The sequence below is a fragment of the Gopherus flavomarginatus genome, chromosome 1 (genome assembly GCF_025201925.1).
Source record: "Gopherus flavomarginatus isolate rGopFla2 chromosome 1, rGopFla2.mat.asm, whole genome shotgun sequence".
Classification (NCBI taxonomy): Eukaryota; Metazoa; Chordata; order Testudines; family Testudinidae; genus Gopherus; species Gopherus flavomarginatus.
Genome location: NC_066617.1, coordinates 322,696,385 through 322,718,914, shown reverse-complemented (window position 1 = coordinate 322,718,914; position 22,530 = coordinate 322,696,385). Strand labels below are relative to the sequence as shown.

General features: G+C 50.9%; 1 long non-coding RNA gene across 1 annotated transcript in view; it reads right to left on the bottom strand.

The window, feature by feature from the left end:
- Positions 1–20,642, bottom strand: part of LOC127043351 (uncharacterized) — a 39,006-nt gene extending 18,364 nt beyond the window's left edge. Inside the window, exon 1 of the long non-coding RNA XR_007772214.1 lies at positions 20,535–20,642. This is a non-coding gene — a long non-coding RNA (uncharacterized LOC127043351). The remainder of the gene's footprint in view (positions 1–20,534) is intronic.
- Between the last annotated feature and the right edge of the window lie 1,888 nt (positions 20,643–22,530).

The window sequence follows — 22,530 nt, the reverse complement described above, 5'->3', positions numbered from 1 at the left end:
TCTGGACAAACTGGAGAAATAGTCTGAAGTAAATAGGATGAAATTCAATAAAGACAAATGCAAAGTACTCCACTTAGGAAGGAACAATCAGTTGCACACATACAAAATGGGAAATGACTGCATAAGAAGGAGTACTGTGGAAAGGGATCTGGGTGTCATAATGGATCACAAGCTAAATATGAGTCTACAGTGTAACACAGTTGAAAAAAAGGAAAGCATCATTCTGGGATGTATTAGCAAGAGTGTTGTAAGCAAGACACAAGATGTAATTCTTCTGCTCTACTCTGCACTGACCTCAGCTGGAGTACTGTGTCCAGTCCTAGGTGCCACATTCAGGAAAGATGTGGACAAATTGGAGAAGGTCCAGAGAAGAGCAACCAAATGATGGAAGATATAGAAAACATGAGGGAAGATTGAAAAAAAATGGGTTTATTTAGTCTGCAGAAAAGACGATGGGGAGGAGGGGGTAGGGAGAGATATAACAGAGATTTAAATGTTACAAGGAGGAAGGAGATAAATTAGTCTTGTTAATGTCTGATAGCACAAGAAGCAATGGGCTTAAATTGCAGCAATGGAGGTTTAGGTTGGACATCAGGAAAAACTTCCTGTCAGGGTGGTTAAGCACTGGAATAAATTGCCTAGGGAGGTTGTGAAATCTCTGTCATTGGAGATTTTTAAGAGCAGGTTAGACAAACACCTGTCAGGGATGGTCTAGATAATACTTAGTTCTGCTTTGAGTGCAGGAGACTGAACTAGATGACCTCTTGAGGTCCCTTCCAGTCCTATGATTCTATAATACAGGACACTAATCGTTTGGAAGAGTTTGATTTTAAAATGTAGTTTATTAAATAATTAATATGACCAAGACTGATGTGAGATATGTCCTCTTCTTTATAAAACAAGCAGCCTAATTACTATAGATTAGAAGGCCAGGTGGATGTGAGAAGAGTTCATTATCACAAATTTTCTTTCCAGTGCAGGAAATTCAAGATTATTACAGTTCATTGACATAAAGTAATAGGTGTAATTCATCTTGTTGGATAGTGCTCCAGTATGCTTCAGCAATCCTTAATCCTTTGTGCTGAACAGTTTTTTGCCTGCACTAACTATCAGTGCTGCACAAAATTATTGCAGTCAGTGACCCATAAGACCAGGGCCGGTGCAACCATTTAGGCAACCTAGGCGGTCGCCTAGGCCACTAGGATTTGGGGGGCACCATTTTCTTCGGCAGCGACCATGGCGGCCGGATCTTCGGCCACACCGGTTGCCACCGGCATTTAGGCGGAGGGAGCTGGGCAAGGGAGCACGGGGAGGGCCGCCTGCAGCAAGTAAAGGGGGGGCGGCCTGCAGAGGAACTCCCCGCCCCAGCTCACCCCACCCTGCCTCCTCCCGAAGCACACCGTGGCCGCTTCACTTCTTCGAGTGCTTGCTCATATCCATTCCAGTTAGGTGTGCGCGCGCCGCGTGCACGTTCGGAGATTTTTACCCTAGCAACACTCAGTGGGCCGGCAGGGCGCCCCCTGGAGTGGCGCCGCTATGGTGCCAGATATATACCCCTGCCGGCCCTTCCGCTCCTCAGTTCCTTCTTACCGCCCGTGTCGGTCGTTGGAACAGTGGAGTGCAGTTTGCCTGATCTCCACCTCCCTAGCGATTCGCTCGTTTCTCTTCTAATTGTGTATATAGTTCGATTTCTTTAAGTATAGTTAGTGTTAGTTATTAGTTCTGTAATAGTTATTGTAGATAGTTTGGAGGGATTGGGGATTAGCCCCTTCCCCAGTACCGGGGCTCATGCCCAGCTCACTGGGCTTCAAACCGTGCTCAGCCTGCCATAGGCCGATGCCCACAGGAGACCCGCACAACTCCTGTCTTAGGTGCTTGGGTGAGTCTCATCTTACAGACAAGTGCCGCATCTGTAGGGTGTTCAAGCCCCGGACTAAATAAGAGCGGGACATTCGCCTAAAGCAACTGCTGATGGAGGCAGCGTTGACTCCCCAGTCCTCAGCACCGTCAGTGGCACCGGGAACAAGTACCTCCTCGGCACCGGAGTGCACACCAATGCTCCTTGACATCAGCCATCATCGGCCCAAGCTCCCACCTGGCACCGTTCGCTCTCACCAAGGAGCAAGAAGCACAAGTCTCCTGCGGCGTCTATATCCACACCACAGTCCGAGCACTTAGCCAAGTCGGAGCGCCCGGCACCGTCAACTGCCGCGGCACCAACGTCCTCCGCACCATTGATTCCGGCCTCGCAAGAGCCGTTGAGTCCGGTGCTTACCAGCTCCCCGGCACGCACCGTGGTTGAGCTTACCGTGCCATCCACTCTGGAGACGTTCTCCGTGGCACGAGACTTGATTGCCCTGATGGAGCCTGAGCTGCCTCGACCCCCGGCACCGCCGATGCAGGTCCCTCAGTCTATAGGCAAGCTGGCCCTCGTGAGACCTTCTTCGTCCAGTGCCACAGAGCTTCGCCGGTCCCAGTCCAGGTCCCGCAGACGCTCCCGGTCCCGCCATCAATCTCAGTCCCGCAGCTGCTCGCAGTCCTGGTACCGTTCTCCATCGAGGTACCGGTCGTACTCGCGGTACCGCTCGAGGTCCCAGTCGCCGTCCAAATACTACCGGCACCACTCCAGATCTCGACACCACTCGCGGCACCGTGCTTCTCGCAGCTGATCTCGGCACGGCGATTCCAGGCACCGGTCAACCTCCCGGCACCATGCTGGTCACAGGTCCCGGTCCCACTCCCGGCACCATCACGACTCTTGGCACCGTTCTCCGGCACCGCGTAGAGACGGTCCGAACTGATGCAGAGACCCGCATCAGATGGTCTCCGTCCCACTGTGGCCGTCTCGCCATCCGTCGATCTCCTCTCATGCAGAATCTGCATCATACAGGGATTCGGATAACCACCAGGGTCCTCATCAGTGGGCTTTTTGGACACCTTGGGCCTACCATCAGAACCAAGGTGATCCGCATATTCCACCGCGCTCCGCCCCTTCTGAACATCGGGCACCAGAATCCACTGTGAGCAGACCTCCCCCGGCGGGTACGGAGGAATCTACAACCCATGTACCAGACCCACAAGATCCGCAGGACATCCCCCAAGACCAGGAGTCGCTCCAAGACCTGCTGGTCCCCGGGGTTTCATCCTCTTCTTCACCGGATGAAGCGGTGGCGGGGACGGCTACATCTGGACTGCCCCCCATCGACCTCAGGTCGCACCAGGACCTCTTGCGTCGCGTCGCCCTCAACATTAACTTACCCGTTGAGGAAGTTCCTGAGGTGGACGACCCGGTTGTAAGCATATTGTCAGCAGAGGCTCCAACCAGGGTGGCCCTCCCCTTCATCCGCTCAATACAGGCGCGAGCAGATACCATCTGGCAATCCCTGGCATCCGTACCACCCACAGCCAAAGGGGTTGAATGCAAATATATGGTACCATCCAAAGGGTACGAGTACCTGTATGTACACCCTCCTCCTTGTTCATTGGTGGTACAGTCCATCAATGAACGGGAGCGCCATGGCCAGCAAGCCCCTGCGCCTAAATCAAGGGAGGCCAGGCGCATGGATTTGCTGGGTAGGAAGATCTATTCCACGGGAGGCCTCCAACTCAGGGTGGCGAACCAGCAAGCCCTCCTGAGTCGGTACAACGATAACACCTGGGAGGCAGTAGGGACGTTTGCTGAGCTCGTCCCGCAGGACTCCCACCAGGAATTCACAGCTCTCCTGGAGGAAGGGAAGAAAGTTGCACGGACCTCCCTCCAGGCCTCGCTGGATGCCGCCGATTCGGCAGCTAGAACCGTCGCCTCAGGGATTGCCATGCAGCGTATATCGTGGCTGCAGGCGTCAGGCCTGCCACCTGAACTCCAGTACCCTATACAGGACCTACCCTTTGATGGTCAGGGCCTCTTCTCCCAGAAGACGGACCCTCGCCTCCAGAGTCTGAAGGACAATCGTGTAATTATGCGTTTGCTGGGAATGCATACGCCACAGACTCAGAGACAATCTTTCCGGTCGCAACCTCAGCGCCCCTACCCCCCACCTCGACCAAGGCAGGACTTCACCAAAAGGCAAGGTCGTACCTCTCGCAGACGACAGTCTGGACCTCAGGGGGGTAACAACTCCGGTCCTACCAAGCCACCGGTGGGAGCGAAGCCAAACTTTTGAGGGTGCGCCCAAGAGCACCGTACCGATTACCTCTCAGGATCCTTTTCAGTTCGCCAACCGCCTTGCCGCATTCCTCCCTGCATGGTCCCAGCAGACTTTGGACTGTTGGGTCCTCCGCATGGTGGAGTGTGGCTACTGTCTTCAGTTTATTCCAACCCCTCCTGCCCACCCTTCCTCCTCGTCCCTCTTCAGGGACCCCTCTCACGAGCAACTCCTTCTGCAGGAGGTGTTGAGGCTCCTTGCCATGGGAGCTATAGAGGAGGTTCCAGAGGAGTTAAGGGGCAAAGGGTTCTATTCCAGATATTTCCTAATTCCCAAGTCGAAAAGGAGTCTCCGGCCTATCCTGGACCTGCGAGGACTGAACAAATTCATGAGAAAGTTCAAGTTCTGCATGGTGTTCCTGGGAACCATCATCCCTTCCCTGGATCCCGGAGATTGGTACGCTGCTCTCGACATGAGGGACGCATATTTCCACATCACGATTTACCCTCCGCACAGAAGGTACCTACGCTTTGTGGTGAATCGTCAACATTATCAATTAGTGGTCCTTCCCTTTGGCCTCTCCTCGGCCCCTCAGGTGTTCACGAAATGTATGGCAGTAGTCACCGTCTCCATCCGCCGTCATCGAGTACATGTCTTCCCATACCTCGACGACTGGCTCATTCGAGGGACCTCCGAGGCTCAGGTCACCGCCCATGTGAACGTCATCAAGGACCTATTTACCCGTTTAGGCCTGATTATCAACCTGGACAAATCCATTCTGCTTCCTACGCAGAGGATAGAATTCATAGGGGCCTTGCTGGACTCCAATCTTGCAACTGCCAGCTTACCCCCAGAGCAGTTTCAGGCTATAGTCTCCCTCATACAGCGACTACAAAGCTTCCCAACTACCTCTGCCATACTGTCTCATCCTCCTCGGGCACATGGCTGCGTGCACTTTCGTTACAAAGCACGGAAGACTGCGCATGCGTCCTCTTCAGACTTGGCTCGCCTCAGCCTATCGTCCTCGCAGAGATGCCCTAGACATGATAATTACGGTTCCACCAAGTGTTCTGGATTCCCTCAACTGGTGTCTGATGCCCTCCCTGGTGTGTGCCGGTCGTCCGTTCCACCCGGCACAGCCCTCAGTGTCTCTGACAACAGACGCTTCCTCTCTCGGCTGGGGTGCACACTTAGGGCAACTTCGTACCCAGGGCCTTTGGTCCTCTCAGGAGCTGGGGCTTCACATCAATGTCCGAGAGCTGAGACGGTCCGACTGGCGTGCCAGACCTTCTGGCAACACCTACAGGGCCGTTGTGTTGCAGTCTTCACAGAGAACACAACGGCCATGTATTACATAAACAAGCAAGGAGGGACACGGTCTTCCCCCCTTTGTCTAGAGGCGATGCAACTGTGGGACTTCTGTATAGCCCACTCGATAAAACTGGTAGCCTCCTTTCTCCCGGGAGTCCGGAACTCTCTCGTGGATCACCTGAGCAGATCCTTCCTTGTCCCACGAATGGTCCATCCGTCCGGACGTCCTCTTTTCTGTATTCCGGAAGTGGGGCTTTCCCCAGATAGACCTTTTTGCCTCCAGGGAGAGCAGGAAATGCCAGGTGTTCTGCTCCCTGCAGGGTCGCTCCCCAGGCTCCCTCTCAGACGCCTTCCTAATTCCCTGGGAAGGTCGTCTACTTTATGCCTTTCTGCCCTTTCCCTTTGTTCACAGAGTCCTGCTCAAGCTCCGCAGGGACAGGGACAGGCTAATCCTGATCGCTCCGGCATGGCCGAGGCAGCACTGGTACACCATGCTGCTCGACCTATCTCTGGCGAACCCGATACCTCTGCCACTCTACCCGGACCTGTTAACACAGGACTTGGGCAGACTTCACCACCCGGACCTGCAGTCCCTCCACCTGACAGCATGGCTGCTGTCTGGCTAAACCAATCCGAATTGCACTGTTCCACCCCGGTGCAACAGGTCCTCCTGGGAAGCAGAAAGCCTTCCACGTGTGCGACATATCTCGCCAAGTGGAAGCGCTTCTCCTATTGGTGCGCCCAGTGTAACCTTGCTCCCACAGGTGTACCTTAGACTACTTAGGGTACCTCAAGGAGCAAGGCCTGGCGCTGTCTTCGATAAGGGTGCATCTAGCCGCGACTTCCACCTTCCATCCTGGGGAATCCGGCAGTTCGATCTTCTCTCACCCGGTAGTTTCCAGGTTCCTTAAGGGCTTGGAGCGGCTCTACCCTGGACTGCTGGACCAGGGCATAATGGGAAGCAAAGGTATGAACAGAGGACCAGGTCGCTGCCCTACAGATCTCCTGGATGGGCACATGGGCAAGGAAAACTGTTGATAACGCCTGAGCCCTGGTAGAGTGCGCAGTCACATGACCCGGAGAAGTACGAGCTAAGTCATAGCAGGCTCGGATACAAGACGTTACCCACGAGGAGATTCTTTGAGAGGAAACAGGTAACCCCTTGGCCCGTTCCGCTACCGCCACAAAGAGTTGGGGGGTTCTGCGGAACGGCTTGGTTCTCTCTATATAAAACGCAAGCACTCGACGGACGTCCAGCGAGTGAAGCTGCTGTTCCCTGTGGGACGAGTGGGGTTTTGGGAAAAAGACAGGGAGAAAGATGTCCTGGTTGACATGAAAGGCTCAGACCACCTTGGGGAGAAAGGCTGGGTGCGGTCTCAGCTGGACCTTGTCCCTGCGGAACACCGTATAGGGGGGATCTACGGTGAGAGCCCAGAGTTCCAACACCCTTCTGGCTGAGGTGATGGCCACCAGGAAGGCAGTCTTCCAGGAGAGATAAAGCAGGGAGCAAGTCGCTAATGGCTCAAACGGAGGGACATGAGCCGGGTGAGCACTAGGTTCAGGTCCCAGGTAGGGGAAGGGTGTCGAACCTGGGGGTATAGACGCTCCAATCCCTTAGTGAATCTCATCACCATAGGGTGAGAGAACACTGATCGGCCATCCTCCCCTGGGTGAAAGGTGGAGATGGCCGCCAGATGAACCCAAAGAGATGATATCGCCAGGCCGTGTTCCTTAAGGGACCAGATGTAGTCCAAGATAATGGCAATAGAGACCTGAGCGGGGAGGAGACTGCGTTCCGCAGGTGAAGCGCTTCCATTTCGCTGAATAAGTCGCTCTGGTGGAAGGCTTCCTGCTGCCCAGGAGCACCTGCCATACTGGGGTAGAGCAACGGAGCTCGGACCGGGTCAGCCACTCAGGAGCCACGCCGTGAGGTGCAGGGACTGCAGGTCTGGGTGACGTAGCCTGCCGTGGTCCTGAGTGATCAGGTCTAGGTGAAGGGGCAGGGGGACAGGGTCGGCTAGAGACAGGTCCAGCAACATGGAGTACCAATGCTGCCTGGGCCACGCTGGAGCTATCATGATCAAGCGGGCCCTGTCCCTGCGCACCTTCAGAAGGACCTTGTGGATGAGCGGGAACGGAGGGAACGCGTAGAACAGATGCGTTGTCCAGGGGATAAGGCAGACATCTGCTATCGAACCTTGTTCCCAGCCTTGAAAGGAGCAGAACATCTGGCACTTCCTGTTCCCTCGGGACGCGAAGAGGTCCATCCGGGGACATCCCCACCTCTGGAAGAGCGAAAGGGCAACGTCCGGGCGAAGGGACCACTCGTGGGAAAGGAAGGAACTGCTCAGATGGTCCGCCAGCGTGTTCCGAACCTAACTGGAATGGATATGAGCAACACATCTCGAAGAACAACAGTTACAAAGGTGAGTAACCGTCTTTTCCCCTACCTGGGATCTCAACCTTGTTTTAGCTAGGCTCACGGCCCCTCCCTTTGAGCCGTTAGCCACTTGTTCGCTGCTGTACCTGTCCTGGAAGACAGCCTTCCTCGTCGCTATCACCTCGGCCAGACAAGTATCGGAGCTTCGTGCTTTGATGGTGGACCTCCCGTACACGATCTTCCACAAGGACAAGGTACAGCTGCGACCGCACCCGGCTTTCCTCCCCAAGGTGGTCTCTGCCTTCCACACCAATCAAGACATTTTTCTACCGATCTTCCCGAAGCCGCTCGCATCACGCCAGGAACAACAGCTGCATACCTTGGATGTCCGCCGGACTCTTGCCTTTTACATTCAGAGAACTAAACCGTTCAGACGTTCGCCTCAGCTATTTATAGCAGTCGCGGAGCGTATGAAAGGCATGCCTATCTCTTCCCAGAGGCTATCATCATGGGTAACATCCTGTATCCAGATGTGCTACGACTTGGCCCGCATCCCAATTGGCCATCTCACTGCCCACTCTACTCGGGTTCATGCCTCGTCCGCCGCTTTCATGGCCCATGTTCCCATCCAGGAAATATGTCGCGCTGCTACCTGGTCTTCCGTCCGTACTTTTGCATCCCACTATGCACTGGTCAAGCAGTCTAGAGACGATCCCGCCTTTCGCTCAGTGATCTTACATTCTGCAATGTCTCGCTCCGACCCCACCGCCTAGGTAAGGCTTGTGAATCACCTAACTGGAATGGATATGAGCAAGCACTCGAAGAAAAAAAGACGGTTACTCACCTTTGCAACTGTTGTTCTTCGAGATGTGTTGCTCATATCCATTCCACACCCGCCCTCCTTCCCCACTGTCGGAGTAGCCGGCAAGAAGGAACTGAGGAGCGGAGGGGCCAGCAGGGGTATACATCCGGCACCATAGCAGCGCCACTCCAGGGGGCGCCCTGCCGGCCCACCGAGTGTTGCTAGGGTAAAAATCTCCGACGAACGTGCACGCAGTGCGCGCACACCTAACTGGAATGGATAGGAGCAACACATCTCAAAGAACAACAGTTACAAAGGTGAGTAACCGTCTTTTCTCCCGCCTCCCAGGCTTGCGGCTCCTAAGCTGATTGGCGCTGCAAGCCTGGGAGGCAGAAGTGAAGCGGCCACGGCGTGCTCAGGGAGGTGGGGCATGGGTGAACCGCTTCACTTCTCCCGCCTCCCAGGTTGGTGGCACCAATCAGCTTAGGTGCCACAAGCCTGGGAAGCAGGAGAAGTGAAGCAGCTTGGGGTGCTTGTGCTCGTGCGTGGAACAGGGGTGAGCTGGGGCCGGGGGGGGGTGCTTCAGGGTAGAGGGTGAGGGGTGGGGAGCTGCTGCAAGGGGTGTGCCTCAGGGTGGAGGGGGGAGCTGCCGTGAGGGGGGTGCTCAGGGGCGGGGCGTGGAGGGGGTGGCACAAGGTGGAAGTTTTACCTAGGGCACGAAACATCCTTGCACCGGCCCTGCATAAGACCCTAATGTTGCAGTTCACAAAATAAAAACTGATAATTAAATGTCAGAAATTCTAAACATTTCACTCTTGATTTTGAACATTTTGTTAATGTGGGTAGAAAGAAACAAGTGTAATAGCATGCAACAAGGAATTAGCCTTCCACTATTGGGTATGTCCCATAAGATTATCAGCAATATATTGTACATATTTCCCAGTGTAACATATGATAATTTGGTCATATGTCTCCAAAAAGACTAAGATAAAGGAGGTTTGCCATTTACTTCAATGGGGCTTGGAAATCATGCAGAGAGTTTTCTGTCCTGTGATTAAATTGAAAGGATTTTCTTTCAATTAGCCAGGTTACTCAGAGCCCTAAGCCAATCAGCATTTTTTTTTTTAGCACTTTGCTTTCCATGGCTGCAGAATTAGCCTATTTGCAATTAGACAGGCCTTCATCAGATTTGCTTGTACCACATTTACATGCAGTGTATCTGTTGAACTCTTAAAGAGTGATCAGGAAGAGCTGCATGTTTTTAATGTGGTGAGAGGCAAATGGGATGATGTAGATACAGGATGCTGTGTCACCTAAACTACTTTATTTACAGAAAGGTATGATCTTATGCTTGAGATTTGAAAGTGCTCAACGCTCCTGTAAGGTGCCCAGTACTCTCAATGCTCACTGATTGCAATACAAGTTAAGAGTCCTCAGCATCTTGCAGGATCAAGCCCCTGAAGAGAGCACAAGGCAGGGAGTGCAAAGCTGTAACAAGCGTTGTAGCTCTGCTGGTCCCTAAAATGTAGGAAAACAGTTTCAAAACTTTCAGGTAGAGCCCTGGATGGAATTATTCTTTAATCCTGCTCCCACCCACTCCTGCTATTATGGCAGCAGGTCCTGAGGGCTCCCTGGGGATCCCAGGCCTGCTGTAGGGCTCTAATAACAAGTTCCTTGTTCAAAAGCACTGGGTACCACTGTTTCTCTGTATCTGCTGTGCTGCGGTGAGCATTTCCTACCACAACCAACTAACTCCTGTATCTCTGAGCTGTTGCTGTTGTCAAAGTCATTGTTCCAGTCACGCTGCTGAGGTCAATCAGACTCACTCTTAGGTCTGGTAGGGACAGGGCCGATGTAACCACTAGGCGAACTAGGCTGCCAAGATTTGGGGGTGCCAAAAAGTGGTTTCTGGCATTATGGGAGTCAGCTGAGCGGGGCAGGGTGGGGAGCGAGGCCTCCATGACAAACGTGCCCCCGCAGCGAAAGGCACCGCACAGGATGGTCAGTGGGAGCTTGTGGTGGAGCAAGGAGGAGACAGACAGCCGGGTGCGGCGACCAGCGCAGCTAAGGGATGGAGCCATCGAGGGAGGCAGGAAGTGGTCCTGAGCTCAGGTGAGCTTCGCCCTCCAATGCGCCGCACCTGGGGTGAGAGAAAGTGAAACTAAACCCCGCAGTGTGATGGAGGGGAAAGGGCTGGCACAGGTGCCACTTCCAAACACTGACCCCCCCTGTGGCACTGTGCCAATGTGGGGAGCCAGCATTGATTCCCAGGGAGAACCTCACCTGCTCCCTGCGAGGGCCCAGCTCTGCCCTCCTTGCCCCTGGCTCTCCCTCAGAGGGCAAAGTACTCAGAGCCTGGGAATGTTTCGAGATCCTGCGAGCTGGGGGCATTCTCAGCCTTATCCTTGCTCATAGCTTCCCCCGGTATGGAAGGAACCGTTGTGATAATCTCCTCTGACCCCCTTGTATTAATTCTAATGAACAATGCCACATTATGCAGTATTCATTTTTGAAAAAGTATATAATCAATGCTCCAGGGGGAGGGGAGAGGGAGGTGGGGCGCAAGGTGGAAGTTTCGCCTAGGGCACAAAATATCCTTGCATCGGCCCTGGGTAGGCAGGTACCAATGCATCTATAGTTGCCTACTTTGACAAAAGGGAGCCATCTGCAGCTCAGAGAAGTGTCTCCATTCTTCCTCACCAGGGGAACTTCTGCCCTGTGTCATAAACAGATAAGTAAGAGTTAATAGAACAGAAGTGCTTCATATCTCTTTTGCCTGTAAAGGGTTAACAAGATCAGTGAGCCAGCCTGTCACCTGACCAGAGGACCAATCAGGGGACAGGATACTTTCAAATCTTGAGGGAGGGAAGTTTTTGTGTGTGCTGTTAGAATTTGGTTGTTGTTCACTCTGGGGCTCAGAGGGACCAGACGTGCAACAAGGTTTCTCTCCAATCTCTCCGATACAGGCTCTTATAAGTTCAGAATAGTGAGTACTAGGTAGATAAGGCGAGTTAGGCTTATGTTTGTTCTCTTTATTTGCAAATGTGTATTTGGCAGGGAGGAGTTCAAATGTATATTTGGCTGGAAGGAGTTCAAATTTGTATTTTGCTGAAAAGATTTTAATTTGTACTTGTATACTTAGGCTGGGAGGGTGTTCCCAGCGTCTATAGCTAAAAAACACTGTAACATATTCCATCTTAAATTTACAAAGATAATTTTTACTTTTGTTCTTCCTTTAATTAAAAGCTTTTCTTGTTTAAGAACCTGATTGTTTTTTTATTCTGGTGTGAGACCCCAGGGGACAGGGTCTGGATTCACCAGGGAATTGGTGGGGAGAAAGGAGGGAAGGGGGAGAGAAAGGTTAATTTCTCTCTGTGTTAGGATTACTTTCTCTCTCAGGGAGAGTCAGAGGGGGAGAGAAAAGGAGGGGGGAAGGTGAATTTTCCTCTCTTGTTTTAAGATTCAAGGAATTTGAATCACAGTAATCTTCCAGGGTAACCCAGGGAGGGGAAGCCTAGGAGAGGCAATGGTGAGGGAAAGGGTTTACTTTCCTTATGTTAAGTTCCAGAGGGTCTGGGTCTTGGGGGTCCCCAGGCAAGGTTTTGGGGGGACCAGAGTGTACCAGGCACTGGAATTCCTGGTTGGTGGCAGCGCTACAGGTTCTAAGCTGGTAATTGAGCTTAGAGGAATTCATGATGGTACCCCTCTTTTGGATACTAAGGTTCAGAGTGGGGATTTATACCATGACACCCCAAAACATTAGAAAGACGCTTAATGAGCTGTAAGTGTCTCAGTTCCTCATTTTAATAGCTGTAAGCACTTAGGCCTGGATCCACACAGGGACCTGGGTTTTGCAGCACAATGTTGTGCCATCTGATTTTCAGGTGCCTAGAAAATCATTGGAACAATGTGTGTTACAAAGCCTGAGTTACACTCCCTATACAACAAAAGGGGAGAGCTAGGTGCCTAGGAATGCAATCCAGAAGCCAGCATGCTAGGTGGGCAGCCACCTAAGTTGGACACTGAGAGATGCTAATGATAGGGGTGAGTGTCACCCCTCTCAGTTAGGTGCCTGTCTCTGCTAGCAAGCCACAACTGGGAGCCCCTTTCCTGGTGTCAGGTGACCTAGGGACCTAAGACATTTCTTATAAGAATGAGTTAGGCTCTGCCTCACTCCTTGCTGAACAGCCAGAGGAGGTGGTACCCACCTTATAACTTTTATCCCAGTGTTTTGCAGGCTCACCCAGGCTGTGGAAGACATTGGTTCAATACCCCCCTCTGCCTGATTGGGGAAAAACAGATTTGAACAGGGCATCCCTCACCAGTGAGGAGCACAGAGCATGCTCTAACCACTGAGCTATGGGTTCGTCTAATGTAAGGCTCCCTCATTCTCTCCTGTTGAAGCTGTTCCAGTTTGGATAAATAATTAAAGAGCAATTGGAACCAATGTCGTGGATCCTACACCTCCCAGATAAGGGCCCAAGCTATAGGGTCATTCTCTCACACTCAATAACAACTCACAGTAGCATCTAAAACTAGCCTAATTCAATTAATTTTATTATAATTATTACCTTTGCTATGTTATTCATGAAATTCCCACTGTGATTATAATTGCTCTGATAATAGTTCCTAGCATTAGTATTGAAGTTTTACTACATATGCTGGGCTCTATTGAGGGTCACTTCAAAATGTTTCTGTGCCACCCAATTCTAGTGACTAGCTAGCTGCAGGAGAGCATGACCCCCAGCTGCTTTACAACTGAACTTTAAATGTTTTTATTGATCGTCAGTAAATGGGAACAGGGAGCAAGAGCAGATGGTTTCATGGACAGCAAGCACCAAACGGGAGGGGAAAAAATAGAAGCAGGGATAGAAACATGTTGATGGGAGGGGCAGTCACAGGCCAATTCACTGCAATTAGTGGGAGGCTCCAACTCCAAAAGGCTGGGAATCACAGCTTTGTAGCTATTTCTGACGCTCATCAGGCTGCTGTTCACTGTGCAGTTCAAGCTGGTTTCTGTTAAGAAAGGTCATATGCCATTGTGCAATAAAAACCATTTTCAATTAGCATTGTAGAAAAGTTGTCTGGAGCTCTCTTGATCCAGCTGGGAAAAATGTAGAAAAAAATACCGACCTTTTAGCAGATTGCTTCTCTCATGAGCATTTCCCTTCTTTCTAGTGATATTAGACAGCCCTGGAGTAAAAGACAGTTACCTTTTCCATAACTGGTGTTCTTCAAGAGGTGTTGCTCATGTCCATTCCATATTAGGTGTGTGCGCTCCCCACATGAACCAGTGCCGGAAGCTTTTCTCTCAGCAGTATGTATATAGAGGACCGGCTCTAGCACCCCCTGGAGAGGAGCCCGCATGGTGCGGTGAAAGGGGCGCCGCCAGCTCCTCCCACTATCAGTTCCTTCTTGCTGGAAACTCTGACAGTGGGGAAGGAGGGTGGGTTGTGGAATGGACATGAGCAACACAACTTGAAGAACACCAGTTACAGAAAAGGTAACCGTCTTTTCTTCTTTGAGTGCTTGCTCATGTCCATTCTATATTAGGTGACTCCTAAGCAGTACCCCCGGAGGTGGGTAGGAGTTCACGGACGTGTAGATTGCAACACAGCTCTGCAGATTCCAGTGTCGCCCTGGCCTGTGAGTGATGGCATAATGAGTGCTAAGTGTGTGGACAGAGGACCACGTTGCAGCTCCACAGGTGTCCTGGATAGGGATGCACGTGAGGAAGGCCACCGAAAACACTTGCGCTTTCAAGCGGGCTCTGATAATTGGTGGCAACAGAACCCCCACCAGGTCATAAAAGGTCCTTATACACAAGGTAATCCAATTGGAAATCTTCTGCGAGGACACAGGGTAACCCTTCATCCTCTCCGAATTGGGTCAATTTATGGAAAGGCACATATGCTCCAAGTAAAAAGCCAAGGCCCTCCGGATATCCAGGGCGTGAAGACACCTCTCTTCACTGGTCTTGTGCACTTTGGGACAGAACCCCAGGAGAAAGATGTCCTGGTTCATATGGAAGGTGGAGACCACCTTTGGCAGAAAGGCCAGGTAGGGCTGCAGCTGAACCTTATCGTTGCAGAAGACCACATATGGAGGCTCTGAGGTCAAAGCTTTAATGTCAGAGATCCGTTTCACCAATGTCAACTCCACCAGGAATGCGACCTTCCATGACAAGTGAGAAAGGGAGCAGGAAGCCAGTGGTTCAAAGGGTGAGCCAGTGAGCCTAGAGAGGACTAAGTTAAGACCCCACTGTGGGACGGGAGCTCGTACCTATGGGAAAAGCCTCTCAGGTCCTCTCAAGAATCTGACCCATGTCATGAGAAAACACCGTCTGGCCTTGGATCGGTGGGTGAAAAGTGGAGATGGCCACAAGATGCACTCTAATGGCAGAGTATGCCAGGCCCTGGTTCCTCAAATGGAGCAGGTAGTCCAGGACAGCCTGTATGGAGGAACGCGAGGGAGAGACGCCCCATTTGCACACCCAGTGGGAAAACCTTCTCCACTTTGCCAGGTAAGTCAGTCTAGTTGAGGGATTCCTACTCTCCAGGAGGACCTGTTGGACCCCCCTTCCAAAACAGGTCCACTCCTCCAGGTTCAGCCACGTAGCATCCACGCGGAGAGGTGGAGGGAGCCGAGGTTGGGGTGTAAGAGCCGACCGTGGTCCTGTGACAGCAAGTCCAGTCAGTTGGGCGGGGCCCAGGGAGGGGCTGCTGACAAGTTCATGAGCGTGCTGAACCAATGCTGGCGAGGCCACACCAGGGCGATCATGACAACCTGCACTTGGTCTCTCTTGATCCTTGCCAGGGCCATGCTGATGAGAGGAATCAGAGAGAACGCGTACATCAGGCTCTCTGACCATGACAGGAGGAAGGCATCGGAGAGCGGGCCCTTGCTCAGACCTTGCCAAGAGGAAAACCGGTAGCATTTCCTGTTCTGTCTCATGGCAAACAGGTCCACTTGGGGAGTTCCCCACCTTTGGAAGATAATGCAGACTACCTTTGTATAGAGCGACCACTCATGGCGAGAGGAGACTTGCCTGCTGAGCTGGTCCGCCAGCATATTCCTGACGCCGGGAAGGTGACAAGCATCCAGGTGGATTTTGCGGCTGATGCAGAAGTCCCAGAAACGGAGTGCCTCTTGGCAGAGTGTTGAGGAGCACATCCGTAGAACATCAAGGCTGTGTTGTCTGTCAGGACTCGCACCACCTTGCCCAACAGGTGGGGCGGGAAGACTGCATGCCAGCTGGACTGCTCGGAGCTCTTTGACGTTTATTTGCAACTGCACCTCCTTGGGGGACCACATCCCCATAGTTTGGAGGACGCTGAGATGTGCACCCTAGCCTAAGTCCGAAGCATCCAACATCAGCTTGATGGAGTGAGGAGGGCTGTTGAATGGAACCCCCTCCAGGACTGTCCTGAGGTTGGTCCACCATTGCAGCAAGGTAAGTATTGCCTGGGAAGTGGTAAAAATCTTTTCCAGGGGGTCTCGGGACTGGGAACAGACCATCCTCAGCTATTGTTGCAGGAGTTGCATCCAGAGCCTGGCATGGCAGACCACGTAAGTGCATGCTGTCATGTGGCTTAGCAGGCACGGACAGACCCTGGCTGTAGTCAGAGGGAAATGCAGAGACTTCTGCGATGAGGTTCGTCAATGCATGGAACCTTTCCAACGGCAGGAATACTCTGGCGTAGGTCGAGTCAAGGACTGCTCCAATGAACTCTATCCTCTGCACTGGCACTAACGTTAACTTTTTGTCATTTACCAGTAGGCCCAGAGAGTGGCACGTGGCTTGAAGTACTGCAACATCCCTTTAGACTTGAGACCTGGAGCTGCTCTTGACAAGCCAGTTGTCAAGGTATGGGTAGATCTGGAAGCCCCAGTGCCTGAGGTAACCTGCTGCCACTGACATGCACTTGGTAAACACATTTGGTGCCATTGCCAGACCAAACGGGAGGACTGTAAACTGGAAGGAAGTGTCTGTGTCCTTGAAAGATCGCTATGTGGACGTATGAGTCCTTCAAGTCGAGGGTGGCATACCAGTCTCCCGGATCCAGGGAGGGGATAATAGAAGCCAGAGAGACCATGTGGAATTTTAGACTCTTGAAGTACTTGTTGAAGTCTCGCAGGTCGGAGATGATGCCGTAGACCACCCTTGGCCTTTGAGATCAAGTACTGAAAATGGAACCCTTTGTTCCTGTACTCAACAGGAACTTCTTCCACTGCACCCAGCTGGAGCAACCCCATTACCTCCTGTGCTAGGAGGCTCTCGTGGGAGAGGTCCATGAAGAGGGATGGGAAAGGTGGGTGGAAAGGGGGGTAGAAAGGAACTGTAGGATATAATCCTGCTTCACTGTGCTGAGGACCCAGCGATCTGAAGTTACCGTGGTCCAAGCAGGGAAGAAAAGGGAAAGGAGGATCCAAAGTAGTCTGGTAGGGTCGCTCTCGAGCACACCCTCAAAATGACCATTTGGCCCCTTGCTTGTTGTGGGTCAATCCCTACTGGGCAGAGGGTGGAGACAGGTGGTTTAGGTGGTGCTTGTAGCCCTGGGCTCGTTTGTGGGGCTGATCCTGCGACGGCTGGCTCTCTTGGCCCTCAGGCTGCTACGGTTTGAACCACTTACACACTGGAGCTGGGACATAGACCCCCAGGGTTCTCAGGGTGCTGTGGGAGTCCTTGAGACCATGAAACTTGCTGTCTGTTTGCTCTGCAAATAGGGCACTGCCGTTGAAGGGCAAGTCCTACAATGACTGCTGGGCCTTGGTGAACAATCCAGACAGAAGCAGCCAGGAGCCTCGCCGCATAGAGACAGCAGAAGCCATGGTGTGGGCAGCAGTATCAGCAGTACCCAATGCCACCTGGAGGGCCACCCTGGCCACAGTCTTGCCCTCATTGAGGATTGCTTGGAACTCCTTCTTGGAAGCCTCAGGGAGTGACCCTTCAAACTTGGCCATGGCTTGCCATATATTAAAATCGTATCGGCCAAGGAGAGCTTGGTGGTTGGCCACTCTCAGCTGAAGGCTGGAAGACCAATAAACCATATGTCCAAAGAGATTCAGCCTCCTCAAGTCTTTATTTTTGGAGTGGCCCCAGGGTTGTCCTTGCCTCTCCTTCTGGTTAACCACCTCGACCACATGACAATTGGGGCTGAGTGGGAATATAAGTACTCGTGCCCTTTGGTTGGCACAAAGTACTTGCATTTGGCCCTTTTAGAGATAGGGGCTAGGGAAGAAGGGGTCTGCCACAGGGCATCAGTGATCTTAGAAACCCCTTCATGAAGAGGTAGCGCTACCCTGGGATGAGCCAAAGATGTCAAACAGACTGTCTGAGGGCTCTTCCAGTTCCTCTACCTGAAGCCCCAGGTTAGAAGTGACCCTCTTCAAAAGTCCCTGGTGCGCTTTGGTGTCATCCTGAGGAACTGGGTGAGGGAGCACCATGATAGCCTTGTCCGGCAATGACGATGCCAGAGGAACCTCCACTTTCATTGGTGGTTCAGCAGCTTGCTCCCCTGGGTTCTCCTGGACCTGTGGGGTATTACTCCCCGAAACCTTGAGCACCGGAGGGGGATGGGATATCGAGGCCGCTGGCCTCTCCAAGGCTCCTGACACTGATCAGGCAGCCTGGAAAGGTTGGGTGAACCCCCAAGGGTTCCACAGATACCATAGCAGCGGTCACTGCGCTTGGGGCCACTGGACAGGTTTCGGTACCGATAATGTAGTTGGTATCACCAGTACTGGGGGCTTGTCCTGCCGTCAGGGAACCTTGCTCCAAGCCAGGGCTACCAACAGAGCTGTCAGTACTGGGCAACCAGGATTGTGCTGAGCAGTGGTTCTTGTCCAACCAGTGCTGGTTGCTGCATCCCAAAGCCGACGTGTCCGAGCGAGACTGACTTGGTCGGGCTCTCAGGGACTGACGTCGTTTGGTGGATCTGTGGCAGATACCCAGTGAACCACACCTTATGCTACTCGACCAGTACTGGGATGTCGAACGGGACTGGGAGCTACTACGGGCCAGTTGCTGGGAGTACTGTCCTGAGTAGGGCAACCTCCTTCTTGGAGACAGGTGATGACAGCCTGGCAATTGGTGGTCTCTGGTGTCCGATAGGTCCTGGGCCCCTGAAGATGGTTGGGGCTGGTCTGGAGTTCTTGGGGGTGGGCACGTGCCTCAGAGGGTCTGCACCAATCTACCGGCAAGGTACGCCTTGAATCCCTATATTGGTGCCCCCAGTGCGGGGACCAAAGAGGGCTCCACTGAGCCTGCCTCTCCAGTCCTGAGAGGCAGGCAAACACTGGCGGGATGTCCCTCTCAATGGGGAATTGTGCCGCTGAGACGGAGACTCACGCATAGGTCCCAACATGGGTTTTCCCCAAGACTAGGGTACTGTGGGAGCCGGTGTGGGCGGCACCGGGAGCGTCAGGATCTCTTGAGCTGCTCGAAGAGCTTTTAGCGTCGATGGCACCTGAAGCTGGCTAGGGCCTGCACCGCTATTCGGGGTTGTAGGTGAAGCATAGGATAGGCTACACCCCTCGACTTGAGCTGAGGCCTGAGTTCCCAATGGGGGCATTGAGCTGCCCAGCATGGGTTGTGGCTCACCCTTACCCCTCTCCTTTCCCTTACGGGAGGTAGATCTTTCCCTCCCTGTATTTTTTCAGCTTCTTCACTGAAGCCATGGAGGAAGACCGGTGCCAGCTCATGGACGGCACTTGGGGAGCACTGCACATGGAGTTGGACCACTACTCCAGTGCCAGAGTGAGTGCTGACTCCATTAGGAGTGCTCTTAGACAGGTATCACGCTCCTTCTTCATCCTAGGTTTAAAGGACTTGCAGATATGTCACTTGTCACTTATGTGCCCTTCACCTAAGCACCTTAGATAGCTGGTATGTGGATCTCTGACAGGCATAGGACGTTTGCAGTGATCACAGGGCTTATAGCCTGGGGACCAGGGCATGCCCCATCCCCTGGCTGAGTCCCGTTTGGGACTAACGAAAAGTTGAGAACTACTAAGTGTAACTACTAACTCTATACAACTATATTACAGGTTTTCAAACTTCACAAGAACAGAAAACAAAACAATGCTAGCCAAAGCAGCAGATGTTCTAGCACCATCACTAGCGGCAAGTGGGATCTGAGGGTGGGGGAGCCAGTGGCGCCCTTTATATCGCGTCATGCAGGCGTCACTTCAGGGAGCACCAGAGCCGGTCCCCTATGTATACTGCTGAGAGAAAAACTTCCAGCACCGGTGCATGTGGCAAGCACACACATCTAACATGGAATGGACATGGGCAAGCACTTGAAGAATTACTCTATCATTTCTTATATAGAAAATGCATATTTAGAAAGGATTTTTATTTCCTTCTAATGTTATAGTTTACAGATGGCAAGAAGAAAGGAGTCTTCATCAGTGGACCATCAGTAGTCATGAACTAGAGCCTCAGCTCTGTTGTCCTAATGCATGCAGAGACCTAGTATATTCCAAGGAGGATTTTTTTTCTTAAGATTACAGCTGTGCAGCTGCATTAAAACTGCGCCCTATAGCCACTACTGGTGAACATTGACAGAGTATATGGGCACAGTCTGATTGAATTAAGAGACTCCCTATATGGGCTTGCAGTGAGATTCAGCCAGAGGCAAACTAGGTTCCATGTTCAATATGTGCCCATGCGAAATGGCTTATACACAGAAAATCATGAATCTGTCTGGAAGTGAACTCAGAACATTTCACAGAGCTCTAATAATTAGAAGAGATATACTTATAAAGTGTACATTTCAAGAATACATATATACACACACACACATATATACATACACACTTTATGTACACACATACATATATATGCATGCTTTTAGTGTTTCTTCCAGCTGGAACGTCTCTGGGAAAAACATACCTGGAAAATGTTCAGTTTCCAAAAGTGGGTAAGAATGAAGGAAAGGAAATTAACAGCCCAGTCAAAGAAGGGGGAAAAAAAGTGCTTTATAGGAGGCAGCAAGAATCAGATCCTAAAGGAAGAGAGGTATACTCATCAATGTTATTTGCATTTCAAACACTAATTAATTGCAATGTTATTTAATGTTCTCTATATTACCCTGAAGTTGGAATCCCTAACACAGATCATGAATAATGCACATAGCAGGACAGAGTAAGTGACCCAACAGGTCTCTTCCATTTCCAGTTCCTTTGGTGATCTTAATTTGAAAAGTCAGCAGCGACCCCCAAGATACGTGACAACAATAGGCCAGTAAATAATAATTAAGACAGACGGTAAGATACTGGTTAAGAGACACCCAACTAGATCACAGAAAACCTTGCAGAAAATTATTAACCAAATCAAAAAGTTATCATCCAAGGGTGTTTCCTACCACATAATACTTGAACAATTTTGATTATTATAGGATATGAGGAAAAAAGATGAATGATACTGTAGTTTGAGCTTTTTCTACTGATGCAAAGAAAGCTTTAGATATGATCAAGTGGGATTAGCTACTAGCCAATTTGTAGACAATTAGGACTGGGCAGAATTTTACCCAGCAGGTAAAAGTCCTTTATGGCAATCTCACGATCATCCATCCCATCTACGCTAGAGAATTTAAAAACAAACAAACAAACTCTCCCCACCCCCAGTTTCTAACATTGTTCAGCTTCATCAATGATAGCAACACTGGATACTCTCTTGTAGAGGAGCTATTGCCTGCCAATCATGTGCCAATTAAACCTCATCTGAATATGACTAGATCAGTGGTTCTCAACCAAGGTACACAGAGGTCTTCGGGGGTACATCAACTCATCTAGATATTTGCCTAGTTTTACAATAGGCTACTTAAAATGCACTACGGAAGTCAGTACAAACTAAAATTTCATACACTTGTGTATACTGCTTTATATACTATCCAGTGAAATGTGAGTACAATATCTATATTCCAGTGGATATAAGGTAAAATGAGAAAGTAAGCAATTTTTCAGTAACAGTGTGCTTGTGACACTTTTGTATTTTTAGGTCTAATTTTATAAGCAAGTAGCTTCTAAGTGAGGTGAAACTTGGGGATAGACAAGAAAAATCAGACTCCTGAAAGGGGTACAGTAGTCTGGAAAGGTTGAGAGCCACTGGACTAGATTACACACTTATTAAAAATGGTACTGGCAGCTAATGGTCTGCCTATGCTAAGGCCCCCACTGTTGTCATCTGAAATGGTATGAACAAGGTTTCAATAGCTACAAATGACCACTCCCTTGGGATATTCCAGCTTGAGAGAAGGACAGATCTGGGTTTCCTTTTTCTTTCTTAGGTTTTGGTTTGTAGTGAAATCCCATAGTTCAGCTGATACAAAGTAAGGATGCATTGAAGTACTGTGGGATGAGAGTGAAAAAAGTAAATCAATATATTAATTCTATTACTATGGTCTCAAAAGAGGGAATTTGAATAATAATTAGATTCTAAAGTTCATTGCAGAAAAGCAAAGGGATGATGTCCTATAAAAGGACACACGCACATGAAAAAACATCATTCAGAAGAACTAAAGCACTTCTTCATATGGTTACCATAACACCAAATATTAGGTCAGCATTTCCCACTGCCTCCTTTCTCCACTCCTGTAACCAGGCCCTGGGGATTCCAGATAAACAAGGCTTTGTGGTGAGCACAGAGAAAGTGGTAAATCCTCAGGTAACTGATTCTTGGGTTTTGTCAATGGTAACCACAGAAAACATACTCCTTTTTAAATGGCAGTTTCAGCTTGTGTTTCTAAACATGCATCTATGTTAGGCAATATTATAGGACAATATCCATTTTCCTCTGTCCATGTTAATGCTGTTTTTATTTTCTCTCCTGCAAAGTTCACATAATTAGGGCCCTATCCTGTGAGGTGCTGAGCATCATTTGTGATGGA